The 20805-nt window shown below is 37.9% G+C and overlaps 1 long non-coding RNA gene across 1 annotated transcript; it reads right to left on the bottom strand.

The window, feature by feature from the left end:
• Positions 1-14011: 14011 nt before the first annotated feature.
• Positions 14012-18642, bottom strand: LOC141497783 (uncharacterized). Its single transcript, XR_012471449.1, has 4 exons — positions 18325-18642; positions 17873-18192; positions 17450-17754; positions 14012-17323 (listed from the first exon to the last, which is right to left on the bottom strand). It is a non-coding gene; the product is annotated as an uncharacterized LOC141497783 (long non-coding RNA).
• Between the last annotated feature and the right edge of the window lie 2163 nt (positions 18643-20805).

Here is a 20805-nt window from a genome sequence, read left to right as displayed (position 1 = left end):
TATCCCCGTACTTATCTCTTCATAGTGTCTTCAATGTCAGGTTTTGGATACCTGGACTTTCCAAGAATGTGTAGGAAGAAGAGGAAGAGACAGCTAGAGAGAGAGACATAGAGAGAAAGAAAGAGACAATCATCTCCTTGCTTTATTTCTGAGGACAAAATCTGGAAAAGCAAGTCTTCTCTGGTGATCACACATTGCTCATTTCATTTACTGGAATTCTGTGAGAGTGATCGAGAGCGAGAGAGAGAGTGTGAAAGGAGTGAGAGATTTTTTTTTACTGCTCATAAATTTCTATAATCAAGTAAAAAGGCCCAGAAACTGAATCCCCATAGCTATTTCTTCATACTGTTTTCATAGTCAATCTTCTGGTAACTGGGCTTATAGGCATTGTAGGGGAGGAAGATGAAAAAGAGATGATAGAGGGGAAAATCAAAGAGAATCTTACTATTCCAGCAGATTTCCTTGTTGTTTGGTTTGAGTGATGCTGCTTGTAGGATAAAGATGAAGAGGAAGAATATTAAGGAGACAGAGAGAGACAGAGGGGAATGGAAGGGAAGAGAACAGAGAATCTTCATCTTTAAGATAGTAATCTTAGTTCTATGTGAAAAACTCTGGAAGAGCAAGAGTCTTCTTGTATGCTCACACATAGATCATCTCATTTCCTGGAATTCTTTGAGAGAAAGAAAAAGCTAGAGAGAGAGATATGGGTGAGAGATGTTTTTTTCCTCATAAATTCCTATAAGCTGGTAAAAAGGCCCCCAAACAGTGAATCCCCTTACCTGTTTCTTCATACCATCTTCACAGTCAGGCTTCTGGGAACTGGATTTATAGACAGTGTGGAGGAGTTAGAGGAAAAAGATAGAGGGACAATGAAAGAGAATCTTCCTCTTATTTCAGGTTTTTATCTTGTTTTGGTTCTATTGACTAGTGAAAAAAGAATCTTCTCTTTTCTCATATATTGGTCCTCTCTTTGGTGTAGTTTTTTGGGGGGGGTAAATTTTTTTTAAAATTTATTTAAGGCAATGGGGTTAAGTGAGTTGCCCAAGATCACACAGCTAGGCAATTATTAAGTGTCTGAGGCTGGATGTGAACTCAACTCCTTCTGACTCCAGGGTCGGTGTTCTATCCACTTTGCCACCTAACTGCCCCTCTTTGGTACAGTTTAGATGGAGAAAGAAGAAAAAGACATAATAAGGGTGAGAGATTCTCTACTCTTCATAATTTCCTACCATCAGGTGACAAGGTCAAGAGATAGGATTTCCCCATTTCTCTTTTCTGAAAATCTCTTCTAAGTCAGACTTCTCATTGGTGAGCATGAGTGTGTTTTAGAGGAACAAGAAGAGGAAAAGGGAAAAAGACAGAAGAGGGGGGAGAGAGAGTATGAGAGTGAGAAAGAGCGAGCATGGGTAAGAGAGAGAGAGAGAGAGAGAGAGAGAGAGAAAGGAAGGCAGGAAGGAAGAATAAAAGAAAGCAAAAGCAAAAATAATCTTCTACTTCCAGTCTGTCATTTTCTTTTTGTGATCATCCAGGTCTCACTTAGGAAAAGAGAATGTTCTGCCCTGTTCATATACTGTCACCTGTTTGTTATAGTTTTGCTGCAGAGAAAAAAAGAGACAAGAGAGGAAGACTTTTCACCTTATCATCAGTTAAAGAAATCTGGTGAGAGAGAAACGAAATAATGAAGATCTCCCCACATATGTCTTGATATTGTCTTGAAAGTCTGGCTTCTGCTAAGTGGTCCTTCCAATGGTAAGTTAGTACACACAAGGAAGAGCCAAAAGAGGTAACAGAATGAAAGAGATAGAGAAAGAAAGAAAGAAAGAAAGAAAGAAAGAAAGAGACTGAGAGAAAAGACTGAAGGAAGAATGGGAGAAAGGAAGAAAGAAGGAAGGAAGAAAGGCAACTAGGTGGTGCAGAAGATAGAGTGCAAGTCCTGGAGTCAGGAGTACCTGAGTCCAAATAGAGCCATAGACACTTAATAATTACCTAGTTGTGTGATCTTGGGCAAGTCACTTAACCCCATTGCCTTGCAAAAAAAAAACAAAAAAAAGAAAGAAAAAAAGAAAGGAAGAAAGAAAGAAAAGAAGAAAGGAAGAAAAAAGAAACAAAGACAATCTTTCTCTTTCAGCCTATTATTTCCTTGTTGGTATCATATCAAGTCTTAAGAATTTGTTCCTCTTCATATACCATCATTTGTTTGCTATAGCTTTGCTAGAGAGATGGGAAAAAAGACAAAGGAGGGAGAGTTTATCCTCTCCATAATTTTTCCCAATCTGGTGATAAAGCAAGGAAATAGGGGTTTCTCCACTACCGTGTCTTGATATTGTCTCCAATACCAGAATACTGTTAAGTGAGCCCTTCAACAGGATGTATGGTGTAGAGGAAGAGAAGGAGATGAGAAAGGCAAAAAGAGAAATTGAAGGAGACACACACACATACACACAAAGTCATCTCTGAGATCCATTACAGTTGGACAAACTAGAAAAACATGTCTTCTTTCTTCCTCACAAATTAGCTCCTTCCTATAATTTTGCAAGAAAGATGATACTTAGAATCTGCTCAAAAGGTCAAGAAAGATTGTCTCCCCATACCTGATTCTTGAGAGAGTCTTCAATGTGAGGCTACTGTTCATTGAACTAGGCAAGAAATTGTAGAAAGAAGAGGAAGAAGGAGAGTGGGAGAAACAGACTCAGATACAGGGATAGAGAGAAGAGAGACAGAGAGAGTAAAAACAGGGGATCTTCTTTGAGCCAGTCTTCTTGCTTCAGCTCTATTGGAAAAACTGTGGAACAGAAAAAGTTCTATTGTATGCCCACCCAGTGGTCATTTCCTTTGCTGGAATTCTATGGGTAAGAAAGAAAAAGCTAGAGAGAAATGTGATTAAGAGATGTTTTACTTCCTCATAAAATTCCATCAACTGGTAAAGAGGCCTAGAACCTTACCTAGAATGCCCTTGCCTGTTTCTTCATATCATCTTCACAGTCAGGCCTCTGGGAACTGTGCTTATAGACAGTGTGGAGGAGTTACAGGAAAAAGAGAAAAAGAGATAGAGGGATAATGAAAAAGAATCTTCCTTTGCCAATAGGCCAGTTCCTTACTCTGGTTCTACTGACCTGACTGATGAAACAAGAATTTTCTCGCTTCTTATATACCAGTCATCTATTTGGTAAAAGTTCTGATAGAAAGAGGAGAAAAAGACATAAGTGGGAGAGACTCTCTACTCTTCATAATTTCCTGCCATCAGGAAATTTCTGTTATGAAAATATCTTCAAAGTCAGACTTCTGCAAATAGTTCTGCCCTTGAGTTTGTAGGAGGAAGAAGAGGAAAAGGGAGAGAGACTGAAGGGGGGAGGAAGAGTAAGAGAAGAATATAGGGAGAAGATGAAGAAGGAGGTGAGTGAGAGCTACAGAGACAGAGAAGGAGACAAAGAGAGAGAGGGAGATAAAGAAATAGAAAGTGAGAGTAGAAGAGAGGAGAGAGCTAGAAACTGAGAAACCAGAGAAATTGATAGAATGACAAAGAAATGGAGATAGGGAGGGAGGGAGAGAGAGAGAGAAAGAAATAAGAAAGAAGCAAAGAAAAGCTTCTTCATTAGCCTGTCATTTTCTTGTAGAGGTAATACAAATTTCACATTGGAAAAAAGTCTTCTGTCCTCTTCATGCATTGTCGTCTGTTTGACATAGTTTTGCTTGAAAGAAGGAAAAACAAGCGATATGGGAGGGAGACAGCTTACCTCATCATAATATCTTCCAATCTGATGAAAAGGCAAAGGAAGAAATAGATTCTCCACATAACCTGTGTCCTGATACTGTCTTGGATGTCAGATCCCTGCCTCACAGGCCTTACAAAGCATGTAGGATAAAAGGGAAGAGGAAGTAAGACAAAAGACAGCCCAGAAGGGACGGACGGACACACACACACACACACACACACACACACACACACACATAGAGGGAGATAGACTGAGAGACAGAAACAGTGAGGATCTTTGTCTTTGAGCAAGTCACCTCCTAGCTTTGGTTCTTATTGGATAAACTCTGGAAAAGCAAGTCTTCTTTCATGCTCACATATTGGATATTTCCTTCCTGCAATTTTGCCAGACATGGAAAAAAAAAAGAGAAATATACAGGTGAGAGACTCCTTACTTCGTCATCAATGCCTAAGATCTGCTAAAAATGTCAAGAAATAAAGAGTGTCTCCCCGTACCTGATTCTTCATGATGTCTTCAATGTGAGGATTCTGTTAACTGAACTAGGCAAGAAATTGCTGGAGAAGAGGAAGAGAGAGAGAGGGACAGAGACAGATTCAGAGAAAGAAAGAGAAACTGAGACAAAGGGAGACAGAAAGACAGAGAGGGAGAGGAAGCAGAGTCAGAGAGTGAGACAAAGAGAGAAAGAGGCAGAAAGAAGACAGAGGGAGATGCAGTGAAGAGAGAGTGAAAAAGAGAGAGACAGAAACAGAAAGAGAGAGACAGATATTGAGGGAGAGGGGGAGATAGAAAGAAAAAAAAGAAAAGTTTAGAAAGAAAAAGATAAAGAAAGAAGCAAAGAAAATCATCCCCACTTCCTGCTTGTCATTTCCTTTATGAGGCCGTATCACTTAGGGAAATAGTCTTCTGTCCAGTTCATACCTTGTCATCTGTTTGGCATGGTTTTTCTGAAAAGAAGGGAAAAACATATTGGAGGGAGACTGTACCTCATTATAATCTCTCCCAATTTGATAACAAAGCAAAGAAAGAAATTCTTCACATACCTGTGCCTTGATATTGTCTTGAATGTCAGACTCCTGCTAAGTGGGTCTTTCAATGGTTTATTAGATGAAAAGGAAGAAGAGATGAGAGACAGAAAGAGAGAGAGAGAAGGGGAGGGGGGGAGGGAGGGAGAGAGAGAGACAGAGACAGTCAGAAGGACAGAGACAGAGATTCATTGGCAGAGCAGATCTTAGAGTCAGCCATCTCTTAGCTTTGGTTTTACTGGACAAATTGGACTTGCAAGTCTTCTTTCATGCTCACACACTGGTTATCTCCGTCCTGGATTATTGCAAGAGAAATGACAAAAACAAAAGCAAGATACATACAGGTGAGAGACTCGTTACTTCCCCATCAATGCTAAGAATGTGCTAAATATGCCAAGAAGTAATGAGTGTCCCCCCGTACCTGATTCTTGACAGGGCCTTCAATGTGAGGATTCTGCTAATCGACCTAGGAAAGAAACTGTGGGAAAAGAGGAAGAGGGAGAAGAAAGAAGAATGAGTGAGACAGATATAGAGATGGAAAAAGAGAGAGCTAGAGATGGAGAGAAAGAGATAAAGAGACACAGGCACAGCTAGAGAAAGACAGAAGGATAGAGACAGAGCAGTAATCTCTTCTCTTTGGTTTTATCAGACAAACTCTGGAAAGGTGAGTCTTGTTCACACACTGGTTATCTCCTTCCTATAATTCTGCAAGAGAAAAGACAAAAACAAAAGCAAGATACATACAGGTGAGAGACTCCTTACTTCCACTTCATTGCTTAGAATCTGCTAAAAAGGCAAAAGAAATAAAGAGTGTCTCCCCGTACCTGATTCTTGACAGAGGCTTCAATGTGAGGATTCTGTTAATGGAACTAGGATAGAAATTGTGGGAAAAGAGGAAGAGGAAGAAGAAGAGAGACAGACAGACAGACAGACACAGGGACAGAAAGAGAGACAGGGGGATTCAGAGGGACACAGAGAGCTTGACAGAAACCGAGAGAGAGAGAGATAGACATAGATAGACAGAAAGAGATAGAGAGAGATTAAGAAAGAGAACAGGATAAAGAACGAAAGAAAGAAAAAAAAGAAACAGAATTTCTTCCTCTCCCAATCTGTCATTTCCTTTTTGAGGTCATACAGATTTCACTTTGGGAAAGAGAGTCTTCTGCTCATACAATGTCATCTGTTTGTCATGATTTTGCTGGAAAGGGGGAAAGATGAAATATTGAAGTTAGACTCATTATCTCATCATAATTTCTCCCAACCTGACAAAGTAAAGAAAGCATTCTCCACATACCTGTGCTTTTATATCTTCTTGAACATCAGACTTCTGCTAGGAGTCTGCTAGGAAAGAATAAGGGGAGAGGGGGAGAAAGGGAGAGACAGACTGAGAAATATAGAGAGACAAAGAGACAGAGACAAAGACAGAAGAATAGTAGAGAGACAGATTCAGAGACAGAGCAGATCCTCATCTTTCAGCAGATCCTTGTCTTTGAGTCTTTTAGCTTTAGTTCTATTGGACAAACTCCGGAATTCTTCCTTCATGCTCACACATTGGATATCTCCTCCCTGTAATTTTCCCAGAGATGACAAATGAAAAAAGGAGATACATACAGGTGAGAGACTCGTTACTTCCTCATCAATGCAAAGAATTTGCAGAAAAGGTCAAGAAATAACGAGTGTCTCCCCGTACCTGATTCTTCATAGCATCTTCAACGTATGGATTCTGCTGCTAATTGAACTAGGAAAGAAATTGTGAGGGAAGAGGAAGAAGAAAAAGAAGGATTGGGGGAGAGAGACAGAGACAGACAGATACAGGGACAGAGAAAGAGAGAGATTAAGGGAGTCAGAAGGATGCAAACACACAAAGAATGAGAGAGGGACAGAGGTAGAGTAAGAGAAGAGGAGATAGAAAGAAAGAAAACATTTTATTTTTTTTTAGGTTTTTTTGTAAGGCAAATGGGGTTAAGTGGCTTGCCCAAGGCCACACAGCTAGGTAATTATTAAGTATCTGAGACCGGATTTGAACCCAGGTACTCCTGACTCCAGGGCCGGTGCTCTATCCACTACACCACCTAGCTGCCCCAGAAAACATTTTAAAAGGAGAGAAAGAAGCAAAGAATTTCATTTCCTTCCATCTTCCATTTCCTTTTTGAAGTCATACTGTTTTCACTTAGGGAAACAGGCTTCTGTTTTCATTGTCATCTTTTTTGGCAGAGTTTTGCTGGAAAGAAGGGCAAAAAGAGAGATGGGCTTAGATTCATCATAATTTAGCCCAACATGATGACAAAGCAAAGAAAGAGATTCTTCACATACCTGTGTCTTGATATTGTCGTCAAAGTCAGACTCTTGTCAGGTGGGCCTTTCAATGTCATACTTGATGAAACTCAAGAAGAGATGAAGGACAGTCAGAAAGAGGAAGAGGAGGGAGTTGAAGGGCAGAGAGATAGAGATAGCGACAGAGGTAGAGATAGAGAGATAGCTAGAGAGACAGAGAGACAGACAAAAAGATAGATTCAGAAACAGAGGGGATTTTTGTCTTTGAGCCAGTCATATCCTAGCTTTGGTTATACTGGAAAAACTCTGGAATTGCAAGTCTTTCTTGTTCACACATTGGTTATCTCCTTCCTATAATTTTGCAAGAGAGATGGATAAAGAAAGCAAGAGATATACAGGTGAGAGACTTTTTGCTTCATCATCAATTTCTAAAATCTGCTAAAAAGTCAAGAAACAAAGAGTGTCTCCCCGTACCTGATTTATCAAGTGACTTCAATGTAAGGATTCTAATTTACCTAGGCAAGAAATTGTGGAAAAAGACTAAGAAGAAGATGAAGAATGACTGAGAAAGAGACAGATACAGAGAGAGATCCAGAAACAGAGGGAAAAAGAGAGCTAGACAGAGAAACAAAGACAAATTTAGAGAGGAAGTGGGGGAAAGAGAGAGAAAGAAAAAGAAAATAATTAAGAGATAAAGAAAGAAAGAAAGAAGGAAAATCTTCTTCTTTTAGCCTGTCAGTTCCTTTATGAGGTCATACATATATCACTTTGGGAAATCAAATCTTCTGACCACTTCATACATTGTCATCTGTTTGGCATAGTTTTGCTGGAATGAAGGAAAAAGAAGAAAAAAATGGGAAATCAACTCATTATCTCATAATTTCTTCCAATCTAATCAAAAATCAAAGAAAGAAAGCACATCTCCACATACCTGTGTCTTTTTTTAAGTTACAAAATTTCCTTCCACCTTCCTTTCCTACCCTGCTCTCTTCAAGCAGTAAACAGTCAGGTTAGCATTGTATATACATATTTTTTATAAACATGTTTATAGATTAGTCATTTTCAGTATGAGGAGTTAGGATTAAGGGAAAGAGATACATGAAAGATAATTTTTATAAAGTGTTCATCAGATTTGGAAGGGTTTTTTTTTTTGGTTTTTGTTTTGCTTTTCTTCCTCTGGATGGGGATAACCCAGCTCTCTGAACTGCTGAGAGAAGCTGCTTCCATCAAAGTCAATCATCTGACAACATAGTTGTTAATGTGTACACTGTTCTCTTACTTCGGCTCCCTTAGCTCATCATCAGATCTTGTAACTCATTCCATGCTTCTCTAGAATCCGACGATTTATGGTTTCTTATAGAACAATAATGTTCCATAGTATTCATGTTCCATAACTTGTTTAGCCATTGGGCTAAACAATTGATGGGCATTTCTCAGTTTCCAATTCTGGGTCACTATAAAAAAGAGCTGCTATGAATATTGTGGAACATAAGAGAATTTTCTCATTTTTTTATGATTTCTTCTGAATATAGTCCTAGAATTGAAATTGCTGGGTCAGAGGGTATGAACAGTTTTATTGCTCTTTGGGCACAGCTCTCCAGAATGACTGGATCCATTCATAACTCCACCAGCAATGCATCAATGTCCCAATCATCCCTCAACTTCTCCATCATTGATCATTTTCCCTTTTTCTAATCTTGACCAATCTGACAGATGTGAGGTGATACCTCAGAGTTGTTTTAATTTGCATTTCTCTGATCAATAATGATTTGGAGCACTTTTTCATATGATTTATTTATTTTTTATTTAAAGCATTTTTATTTCCTTTTTTCAATTTTTATTAAAGCTATTATTTGAGTTTTACAATTTTCCCCCCAATCTTACTTCTCTCCCCCCGCCCATGGAAAGCAATCTGTCAGTCTTTACTTTGTTTCCATGTTGTACCTTGATCCAAATTGGGTGTGATGAGAGAGAAATCATATCCTTAGAGAAGAGACAAGAAGTCTAAAAGGTAACAAGATCAGACAATGAGATATCTGTGTTTTTCTAAATTAAAGGGAATAGTCCTTGAACTTTGTTCAAACTCCACAGCTCCTTATCTGGATACAGATGGCACTCTCCTTTGCAGACAGTCCAAAATTGCTCCCGATTGTTGCACTGATAGAATGAGGTAGTCCTTCAAGGTTGAACATCACTCCCATGCTGCTGTTAGGATGTACAGTGTTTTTCTGGTTCTGCTCATCTCACTCAGCATCAGTTCATGCAAATCCCTCCAGGCTTTCCTGAAATCCCATCCCTCCTGGTTTCTAATAGAACAATAGTGTTCCATGACATACATAGACCACAGTTTGCTAAGCCATTCCCCAATTGAAGGACATTTACTTGATTTCCAATTCTTTGCCACCACAAACAGGGCTGCTATAAATATTTTTGTACAAGTAATGTTTTTACCCTTTTTCATCATCTCTTCAGGATATAGACCCAGTAGTGGTCTTGCTGAGGCAAAGGGTATGCATGTTTTTGTTGCCCCTTGGGCATAGTTCCAAATAGCTCTCCAGAAGGGTTGGATGAGTTCACAGCTCCACCAACAGTGTAATAGTGTCCCAGATTTGATTATATCTAATTTTAATTTCTTCATTTGAAAATTTTCTATTCATATCTTTTGATCATTTATCAATTGGAGAATGACTCATAATCTAATGCATTTGATGCAATTCTCTATCTTTTAGAAATGAGACCTTTATCAGAGCTCCTAGTTGTAAAGATTGTTTCCCAGTTTTCTGCTTTCCTTTTAATTTTGACTGCATTGATTTTATTAGTGTAAAACCTTTTAAATTTAATATAGTTAAATTCATTCATTTTTCAGTTTATAATATACTCTAATTCTTGTTTGGACATAAATTTGTACACTTTCTATAGATCTGTAGAGTACTTCTTGGTCTATTAGTTTATCTATGGTGTTGCCCTTAATGTCTAAATCCTGTACCCATATTGACCTTATTTTGGTATAGGGTGTGAGATGTAGGCCTATGCCTAGTTTTTGACATACTATTTTCTAGTTTTCCCATCGAGGTTTGTCAAATAGCGAGTTCTTATTCTAGAAGCTGATATCTTTGGGTTTGCCAAACAGTAGATTGCTGTAGTCATATACTGTGGTTTCTTTGGAACCCATCCTAATCCACTGATCCATTACTCTTTTTCCTAACCAGTACCAGGCAGTTTTGATGACTGCTGCTTTACAGTATAGTTTTAGATCTGGTAGAGCTAGGTCACTGTCCCTTATGTTTTTTTCATCAGTTCCCATACTATTCTTGACCTTTTGTTGCTCCAGATGAATTTTAACTATTTTTTCTAGCTTGGTAAAATAGTTATTTGGTGATTTGATTGGAATTTAATTTGGGTAGAATTATCATTTTTATTGCATTAGCTTGATCTAACAATGAACAATTGACATTTTTCCAATTATTTATATCTGACTTTATTTAAATGAGAAGTGCTTTATAATTGTGTTCATACAGTTTTCTGTGTTTGTTTTGGGAAGTAGATTCACAAGTATTTCATGTTGTCTATAATTACTTTAAATGGAATTTCTTTTTCTATCTCTTCCTCTTGGGTAGAATTGTCATTTTTATATATTAGCTTGATCTAACCATGAGCAATTGATATATTTCCAATTATTTATATCTGACTTTACTTGGGTGAGGAGTCCTTTATTGTGTTTGTAGAAATTGGGTTTGTCTTGGGAGATAGATTTCCAGGTATTTAATGTTGTCTATAATTTCTTTAAATGGAATTTTTCTATCTCTTGCTCTTGGGTTTTGTTATCCATATACAGAAATGCTGATGATTTATGTGGGTTTATTTTATATCCTGCTACTTTGCTGAATTTTTTAATTGTTTCAAGGAGTTTTTAAAATGATTTTCTAGGGTTCTCTAAATATGCCATCCATCACATCATCTGCAAAGTGTGAAAGATTTGCTTCCTCATTGCCAATTCTGATTCCTTCAATTTCTTTTTTCTCTTATTGATACAGTTAATATTTCTTTTTTTTTTAGGTTTTTTTGCAAGGCAAATGGGGTTAAATGGCTTGCCCAAGGCCACACAGCTAGGTAATTATTAAGTGTCTGAGACCGGATTTGAACCCAGGTACTCCTGACTCCAAGGCTGGTGCTTTATCCACTGCACCACCTAGCCGCCCCTACAGTTAATATTTCTAATACTATATTAAACAGTAAAGGTGATAATGAGCATCCTTTTCACCCCTGATTTTATTGGAAATACTCTGAGAGTTTATACCCATTACATATATTTGTTGATGACTTTAGATATACTCTTTATTATTTTAAGGAAAACTCCATTTATTCCTAAACTTTCTAAAGAAATGGTGTTGGATTTTGTCAAAGACTTTTTCAGCATCTACTGAGATAATCATATTTCTTTTGGTTTTGGCTACTGATAAGTTCAATTATGTTGAGTGTTTTTCTAATATTGAGAAATCCCTGCCTACCTGGTATAAATCCTACCTGATCATGGTATATTATCATAGTAATAACATGTTGTAGTCTCATTGCTATAATTTTATTTAAGAGTTTTGCATCAATATTCACTACAGAGATTGCTTTATTATTTTGTCTGTTTTGGTCCTTCCTGGTTTAGGTATCGGTACTATGTTGGTGTCATAAAAGAAATTTGGCAGACCTCCTTCCCCTATGTTTTAAAATAGTTTATGTAGAATAGAAATTAATTGTTCTTTAAATGTTTATAAATTTGTAAATTCATCTGAACCTGGAGACTTTTTCTTAGGGAGTTTTTTGATGGTGTTCAATTTCTTTTTCTGAAATGGGGTTAAGTATTTTATTTCCCTCTTCTGTTAATCTGTACAGTTTGTTTTTTTGTAAATATTCATCCATTTCACTCAGGTCATCAAATTCATTGGCATACAGTTCAGTAAAGTAGCTCTGATTATCTCTTCAATTTCCTTTCATTACTTCACCCTCTTTTTGAAACTTAATTTAGTCATCTTCTTTCTTTTTAAGAACCAGATTAACCAAAGGTTTGTGTTTTATTGACCTTTACATAAGATCAACTCTTAGTTTTATTTATGAGATCAATCATTTTCTTGCCCTCAATTTTATTAATCTTTCCTTTGACTTTCAGAATTTCTAATCTAGTATTTAATTGGGGATCTTTAATTTGTTCTTTTTCTAGCTTTTTTAGTTGCATGTCCAATTCATTGTTCTCTTCTTTCTCTATTTCATTCATATAGGTATTTAGAGATATAAAGTTTCCCCTCAAAACTGCCTTGGCTGCATCACATACATTTTGGTATGATGTCTCATTAGGATCATTTTCTTCAATATAATTATTATTACTATTATTTGCTGTTTGATCCACCCATTATTTAAGATTTTTTTTAGGTTTTTGCAAGGCAAATGGGGTTAAGTGGCTTGCCCAAGGCCACACAGCTAGGTAATCATTAAATGTTTGAGACTGGATTTGAACCCAGGTGCTCCGGACTCCAGGGCTGGTGCTTTATCCACTGAGCCACCTAGCCGCCCCCCATTATTTAAGATTAAGTTATTTAGTTTCCCATTTAGTTTTTGGTTTATCGTTCCATGACCCTTTACTACAAGTAATTTTTATTGTATCGTAGTCTGAGAAGTGTATATTTATTATTTCTGACTTCTTGCATTAGATTATAAGTTTTTGGTACCCTAGTACACAGTCAATTTTGCTATAGGTTCCATGTACTGCCAAGAAAAAGGCATATTCTTTTTTATCCCCATTAAGTTTTCTCCAGAGATTTATATCTAATTTTTTTAGGTTTTTGCAAGGCAATGGGGTTAAGTGACTTGCCCCAGGTCACACAGCTAAGTAATTATTAAGTGTCTGAGGCCGGATTTAAACTCAGATACTGCTGACTCCAGGGCCAGTGCTCTATCCACTGTGGCACCTAGCCGCTCCCCCATATCTAAGTTTTCTAAGATTTCATTCACCTTCTTAATTTATTTCTTGTTTATTTTGTGATAAGATTTATCTAGTTTTGAGAGAGGGAGATTGACGTCCCCCATTACTGAAATTTTGCTGTCTATGTCTCCCTGTAATTCACTCTTTTCCTCTAGAAATTTGGATGCTATACCACTAAGTACATGCATGTTTAGTGATGATAAAGCTTCATTTCCGATGGTGCTTTTTCAGAAGATAGTTTCTTTCCTTATCCTTTTTAGAGATCAATTTTTGCTTTTACTTTATCTGAAATCAGGATTGCTACCTGTTTTTTTTTTTTTTTACTTCTGCTGAGGCATAATATATTTTGCTCCATCCTTTTACCTTTATCCTGTGTGTATCCCTCTGCTTCAAATGTGTTTCTTGTAAACAACACAATCCTACATTGTAGGATTCTGGTTTTTAATCCATTCTGCTATCTGCTTCTATTTTATGGGATAGTTCAACCTATTCACATTTACAGTTAAGAGGACTAATTCTGTATTTCCCTCCATGTTATCTTTCTCCATTTGTTTTTCTCTTTCCTTTCTTCTTATTCTTCCTCATCAAAATTTTACTCTCTTTCCCCTTAAATTTTCTCTTAAAACTTTCAGTTTAATTTCACTTATACCATTACCTTCCCTTTTATCAATCCCGTCTTCTCTTATTTTTCCCCTTCTCCTTACTTCCCTTCCCTGTACCTTAGGATAGATTTTTATATCCAAATGGGAATGTATCTCATTCCCTCTCTGGACCAAATCTACTGAAAAGAATTTACTCAGTGTTCACACTCTTCCTTCTTTCCCTCTAAAATTGTAAATCTTTGTGCCTCTTCACTTGGTGTTATTTATTGCTCAAGTACTATTAATCAAGTATTATCAATCACAATTTGATTATTTGATTGCTTGATAAGCTTATACTGTTTACAAAGTATCATAGATTGATTGCTTGATAAGCAGCATTGTCTCAAATTACATCAAATTATAACTATAATCATTTTTTTACTTTACCTGATCTGTTCATTCACCAAAGCATCAAAGTCAATCATTTCTTGAACTGTTTGTACCCTTTCCCCAGGCCTATTTTCTCTCACACTTTACCTCCCCCTCTCCACTCAGGGTACTTAACCCCTTGTTAAGTGAAGCAAGGATTAAGTCAATCCCTGATTTAATTGCCTACAAGAATTTTAAAGGGCCCTAAGCACTGGGAGATTATGGAGGTGGCTTGAGAATTTTACAAATGATTGTAAATTATGGAAGACACTGACTCAGGACCCCTTAGTTTATGATGTCCTCATTAGACAAAGTGCTAAATTTTGTCAGCACAGCAGAATTAAAGTGGGTCAAAGGATAATGAGATACTTAGGTTGAAAGGTAACACCCCTACTTTTCATCAGGGCTTTTTGTTTCAAACACAGCAATGTCATCTTGGACCTCTTCAATGCAGAGACAAGACTCAACTATACCCATATCCTTTAAGTACAATCTCTTCAATTATGTTTCACCATTTAATTATCCTTAGAGAAGTAAAGTTCTCAAGAAAAGGAAGTGTTATATCTTCTCTTTTAGGGTCGTATACAATTTGATAGTCTTGACCAACATTTTTTTGGTTTTGTTTTGATTTTTCCTTCCCTTTTTAATTTACCTTTTAATGCAACTTGAGTCATGGATTTGGTGATAGAATTCTCTGTTCAGTTCCAGTCTTTGTGTCAGGAAATTCTGGAAGTCCTCTATTTTGTTGAATATCCCTCTTTTCCCTTGACAGTATATGCTGAATTTTGCAGGGTAGTAAATTCTGGGTTATAATCCGAGGTCCTTTGCCCTCCAATATATAGTATCCCAGGACTTCCAGTTCTTCAGTGTTGAGGCTGATATGTCCTATGTGAGTCTGATCGTGCTTACTTTGTATTTGAATTGTTTTCTTTTTTCTGCTTGCAGTATGCTCTCCTTTGAGAGTTCTGTAATTTGGTTATAATAGCCCTTGGTGTTTTCATCCTGGGGTCTCTTTCTTGAGGGGTTCTATGTATTCTTTCAATGGTTATATTGTTTTCTTGTTTAAGCAGATTTGTAAAGTTTTCCCTAACAATTTCCTGCATGATGTTTTCCAGGTTCTTTTTCTGATCTAGGCTTTTTTTTTGATCTAGTCTGATGAATCCTAGATTGTCTCTCCTGGATCTATTTTCCAGGTCATTTGTTTTCCCTAACAGGTACTTTACATTGTCTTCAATTTTTTCAACATTTTGTTTGATGGAATCTTGTAGTCTTGTAGATTCATTGGTTTCTATTTGTTCAATTCTAATTTTTAGGGTTGTATTTTCTTCAATTAATTTTTGTTTCCTTTTTAAAGGTGTTGAATTCTCTGGTCAATTTTTCATAATTTTCGTGCATGATGCTCACTTTTCCCCATTTTTCTTCTCTTCTTTGGTTTTTGAATTCTCTTTTAAGCTTTTCAATGAGATTTGGACTTGAGTCCAATTCATAGACTGTTTTGAGACTTCCTTCTGAATGTTTGACACTGTTTATCATCTTTGTAAGTCATTTTCTATAGTGAACACTCTTTTAGCTTTTGTGCTCATCTGTTTTTGTTTTATCTCTGCTCCTGGGGTATAGGGAGCATACTGTATTTCCTTATGTGTAAGATGCAACATTTTCAGAAAAATTTGGGGTCTAAAAACTGGGAGTGTTTTCTAAAGTGGTTGTAGATTTTTTACTTGCATTTCCTGCTTTTTCTGAGCTTGTTTTTTGCTCATTGTTGTATTTTTTTATTTTCATTTCTACTTTTTTACACATTTTTGTGCTCATTGTTTCGCATTTGATACCAGTGTATTAGATCACGTTTTGCCATGTTTTGCCCAGAAATGGCTCAGAAAATATTTTCTCCTCATGCTGAATTCAAGTTCAAAGTGATCTAGTTTGCAAAAATGAACAAAAATTGTACTGCTGTAGAGAAGTTTGATCTTCCTCCAAATGAGAAAACAATCTGAGACTGGCTATGAGAAGAAGAAACTCTACTGAAAAGGCCACAGCAGAAGAAGGCCAAAATGGCCTGATTTAGAGAGGGAATTGAAGATATGGTTTGAAGAGCAAAGGGCAATTGGAATTCCTCTGTCCACAAAGATGATTCAGTATGAGGTAAGAATTGCTGATGAGAAAGAAGTTACTGATTTCAAAAGGAGGACACAATTGGTGCTTCAGTTTCATGAAATGGAATCAACTAGGCAGGTGTACATGCACCAGACTTACCAAAAAGATGCCAGAAAGCTATGAGCAGAAAGTCCTTGAATTTCTTGAAGAATAAAATTTGAGTTCAATAACTTTATGTAATACTTTTTTAGGGTTTTTTTTGCAAGGCAGATGGGGTTAAGTGGCTTGTCCAAGGCCACACAGCTAGGTAATTATTAAGTGTCTGAGGCCGGATTTGAACTCAGGTACTCCAAACTCCAGAATACTTTTTTTTCAAATTTTTGGATCCCCAAATTAAGGTGTATCTTATACATGGGGAAAATATAGTAGATTCAAGGATCTGTTTTTTGTTCTGCTGGGGCTGGAGTCTGATCCCTGGCTTGTCATTTTCCAAGATGTTGTCCATGCAGTCCAGGCCTTGCCTTTGCAGAGGTTTGTTTCCTCCTTTATGTCCAGGTTCTGTTTTAGCAGAGGTTTATTCCCATCTCAGTCCTGTCTTTTACCCAGGTGTTCCCAGAGTTCAGACTTTGTTTGGGGTTGGGACCCTCCCTTCAGGCTTACTATTTAGTTGCCAGGACCTCTGCTGTTGTCAGGCTGTTGGGATCTAGACTGCATTGTGACTAAAAGCCTCCCAACTAGCTTGCCCTCTTTCCCTCCTCCCAGACTTTACTTCTCCTTTCCCCCCAAAGTGACAGATCTTCATTGAAGATCCTCCATGATTTCTACCATTGAAAACTTCTTTGAATCTTCTCTTTTTCGTGGTGGCATCTGTAGCTTGAATGTCAGAGAAGAGGCTTCATTTATCTTTGGTAGGGAAAAGCTCCGGGAGCATGTTAGCTTCATGCCACCAACTTGGCTCATCTGGAAGTCACCTGTGTCTTGATATTGTACTACATGTCAGACTCCTGCTAGGTGGACCTTCCAATGTTGTCTTGGTTGAAAAAAAGAAGTAGAAGATGAAAGACAGCAAGAGAGTGAGAGAGAATTACAAGAGAAAAGAGACAAAGAGGGTGACAGAAGGATAGACAGATGCCTTGATGGGGAAGATCTTTGTCTTTGAGCCAGTCATGTCTTTTCTTTGGTTTTACTGGCCAAATTCTAAAATTGGAAGTCTTCTTTCATGCTCACACAGTGGTTATCTTATTCCTGCAATTTTGCAAGAGAAATGACAAAAGCAAAAGCGAGATACATACAGGTGAGAAACTCATTACTTCCACATCATTGCTAAGAATGTGCTAAATATGCCAAGAAGTAGTGAGTGTCTCCCCGTACCTGATTCTTGACAGGGCCTTCAATGTGAGGATTCTGCTAATTGACCTAGGAAGGAAATCATGGGAAAAGAGGAAGAGGGAGAAGAAGAAAAAGGAGTGAGACAGACATAGATGGAGATGGAGTTGGAGAGAAAGAGAAAAATAGACACAGACAAACAGACACAGAAGGATAGAGAGACAGATTCATTGGCAGAGCAGATCTTTGTCTTGGAGTCAGTCATCTCTTAGCTTTGGTTTTATTGGACAAACTCTGGGATTGCCAGTCTTCTTTCATGCTCACACACTGGTTATCTCCACCCTGTAATTCTGCAAATGAAATTGCAAAAACAAAAGCAAGATACATACAGGTGAGAGACTCGTTACTTCCCCATCAATGCTAAGAATGTACTAAATATGCCAAGAAGTAATGAGTGTCCCCCCGTACCTGATTCCTGACAGGGCCGTAAATGTGAGGATTCTGCTAATCGACCTAGGAAAGAAATTATGGGAAAAGAGGAAGAGGGAGAAGAAGAAGTGAGACACAGATAGAGATGGAGATGGAGAGGGAGAGAGAGAGTTGGAAAGAAAGAGATAAAGAGACACAGACACAGTTAGAGACAAAGACAGAGTCAGAAGGACAGAGAGAGACATTCATTGGCAGAGCAGATCTTTGTCTTGGAGTCAGTCATCTCTTAGCTTTGGTTTTATTGGACAAACTCTGGGATTGCCATCTTCTTGCATGCTCACACACTGGTTATCTCCTTCCTGCAATTTTTCAAGAGAAATGACAAAAACAAAAGCAGGATACATACAAGTGAGAGACTCGTTACTTCCTCATCAATGCTAAGAATGTACTAAATATGCCAAGAAGTAATGAGTGCCCCCCCCACCCCGTACCTGATTCCTGAAAGGGCCTTAAATGTGAGGATTCTGCTAATCGACCTAGGAAAGAAATCATGGGAAAAGAGGAAGAGGGAGAAGAAGAAGTGAGACACAGATAGAGATAGAGATGGAGATGGAGAGGGAGAGAGAGAGTTGGAAAGAAAGAGATAAAGAGACACAGACACAGAGACAAAGACAGAGTCAGAAGGACAGAGAGAAACAGATTCATTGGCAGAGCAGATCTTTGTCTTGGAGTCAGACATCTCTTAGCTTTGGTTTTATCAGACAAACTCTGGGATTGCCATCTTCTTGCATGCTCACACACTGGTTATCTCCTTCCTGCAATTTTTCAAGAGAAATGACAAAAACAAAAGCAGGATACATACAGGTGAGAGACTCGTTACTTCCCCATCAATGCTAAGAATGTGCTAAATATGCCAAGAAGTAATGAGTGTCCCCCCGTACCTGATTCTTGACAGAGCCTTCAATGTGAGGATTCTGCTAATCGACCTAGGAAACAAGTTGTGAGAAAAGAGGAAGAGGGAGAAGAAAGAAGAGAGGAGGAGGAGGAGGAGAAGAAGAAAGGAGAGACACAAGCACAGACATACAGAGGGAGGGAGGGAGGGAGGGAGAGGGGGAGAGGGGGAGAGAGAGAGAGAGAGAGAGAGAGAGAGAGAGAGAGAGAGAGAGACAAAAGGAGAGAGGGTGAATGAGATAAATAGCGAAGGAGAGAAAGGAAAAAAATTAACATAGAAAGAATGAATGAAAGAAGGAAAGAAAATCTTCCTCATTTCTTTTATGTGGTTATACAAATCTCACTTTGGGAAATAGAACTTTTCTGTTTTCTTCATTCACTGCCATCTGTTTGGCATAGTTTTGGCAGGGAGAAGGAACAAAATATATGGGAGGGAGACTTTTTTTTGCAAGGCAATGGGGTTAAGTGACTTGCCCAAGGCCACACAGCTAGGTCATTATTAAGTGTCTGAGATTGGATTTGAACTCAAGTACTCCTGACTCCAGGGCCAGTGTTCTATCCACTGCACCACCTAGCTGCCCTGAGACTCTACCTCATCATAATATTTCCCAATTTGAGAACAAAGAAAAGAACATGAGATTCTCCATACCTGTGATGAGAGAGAGAGAGAAGAGATTAAGAAAGATGGAAAGAAAATCTTTCTCTTCCATCCTGCCATCTACTTTTTGAAGTCACACATGTTTCACTTTTGATCTGTTTTTGTACTGTCATCTGTTTCGCACAGTTATGCTGGCAAGAAGGAAAAAATGATATGGGAGTTAGACTCTATCTCATCATAATTTCTCCCAATTTGATTGCAAAGCAGAGAAAGAAAGAAAGGCAATCTCCACATCCCTGTGTCTTGATATTGTACTAAATGTCAGACTCCTGAAAGGAAGAAGCAGGAGCAGACAGAAAATAGACAAAAAGTAAAGGGGAGGGAAGGAGGGTAGGAGGGTGAGATAGAGAGAGACTGATAGAGACTGAGAGACAGAAGGACAGAGACACAAATGCAATGATAGATCTTGGAACCAGTCATCTTTTAGCTTTCCTTTTATTGGATAAACTCTGGAATTGCAAGTCTTCTTTCTTGTTCACACATTGCTCATTTCCTTCCTGTTACTTTGCAAGAAAGATAAATAAAGAAAAAATAAGAAATATACAGGTGAGAGACTTTTTGCTTCATCATCAATTTCTAAAATCTGCTAAATGACCAAGAAACAGAATGTCTCTCCCTACCCGAATCTTCATAGTATCTTCAAAGATGGGATTCCACTAATTGACCTAGCCAAGAAATTGTGGGGAAAAAAGGAAGATGAAGAGGAAGAATGACTGAGAAAGAGGCAGACACAGACACAGACACACAGACACACACACACACACACACACACACACACACACACACACACACAGAGAGAGAGAGAGAGAGAGAGAGAGAGAGGGAGAGAACCAGAAACAGAGGGAGAAAGCAAGACAGAGAGACAAAGAGAAATAGACACTTAGAGAGAAGGGGAAGAGAGAGAGAAAGAGAAAGAAAGAAACTTTTCCTCTTCTAACCTGTGAATTCTTTTTGAGGTCATATAGGTATCATTATAGAGTCTTCTGACATGTTCATACACTGTTATCTGCTTTGCATAGTTTTGATGGCAAGAAGGAAAAAAAAAGAGATGAGTTAAAATCATAATCTCATCATAATTTCTCCCAATCTGATTGCAAAGCAAAGAAAGAAAGGGAATCTCCACATACTTGTGTCTTGATATTGTACTGAATGTCAGACTTCCCCTTTTAATGTTGTCTTGGATGAAAAGGAAGAAGCAGGAGATACATGGAGGTCAGAGATCCTTTACTTCCAAATCAATGCTTAGGATCTGCTAAAAGGGCCAAAAATAATGATTATCTGCCTGTAACTGATTAGTCACAATGTCTTAAATGTCACAATGTCTTAAATGTAAAGAATCTGTTAATTGAGCTAGGAAGGAGTT

The sequence above is a fragment of the Macrotis lagotis genome, chromosome X (genome assembly GCF_037893015.1).
Source record: "Macrotis lagotis isolate mMagLag1 chromosome X, bilby.v1.9.chrom.fasta, whole genome shotgun sequence".
NCBI classification, from domain to species: Eukaryota; Metazoa; Chordata; class Mammalia; order Peramelemorphia; family Peramelidae; genus Macrotis; species Macrotis lagotis.
Note: the sequence above shows the minus strand (reverse complement) of the source record. Positions and strands in the feature narration are given on the sequence as shown.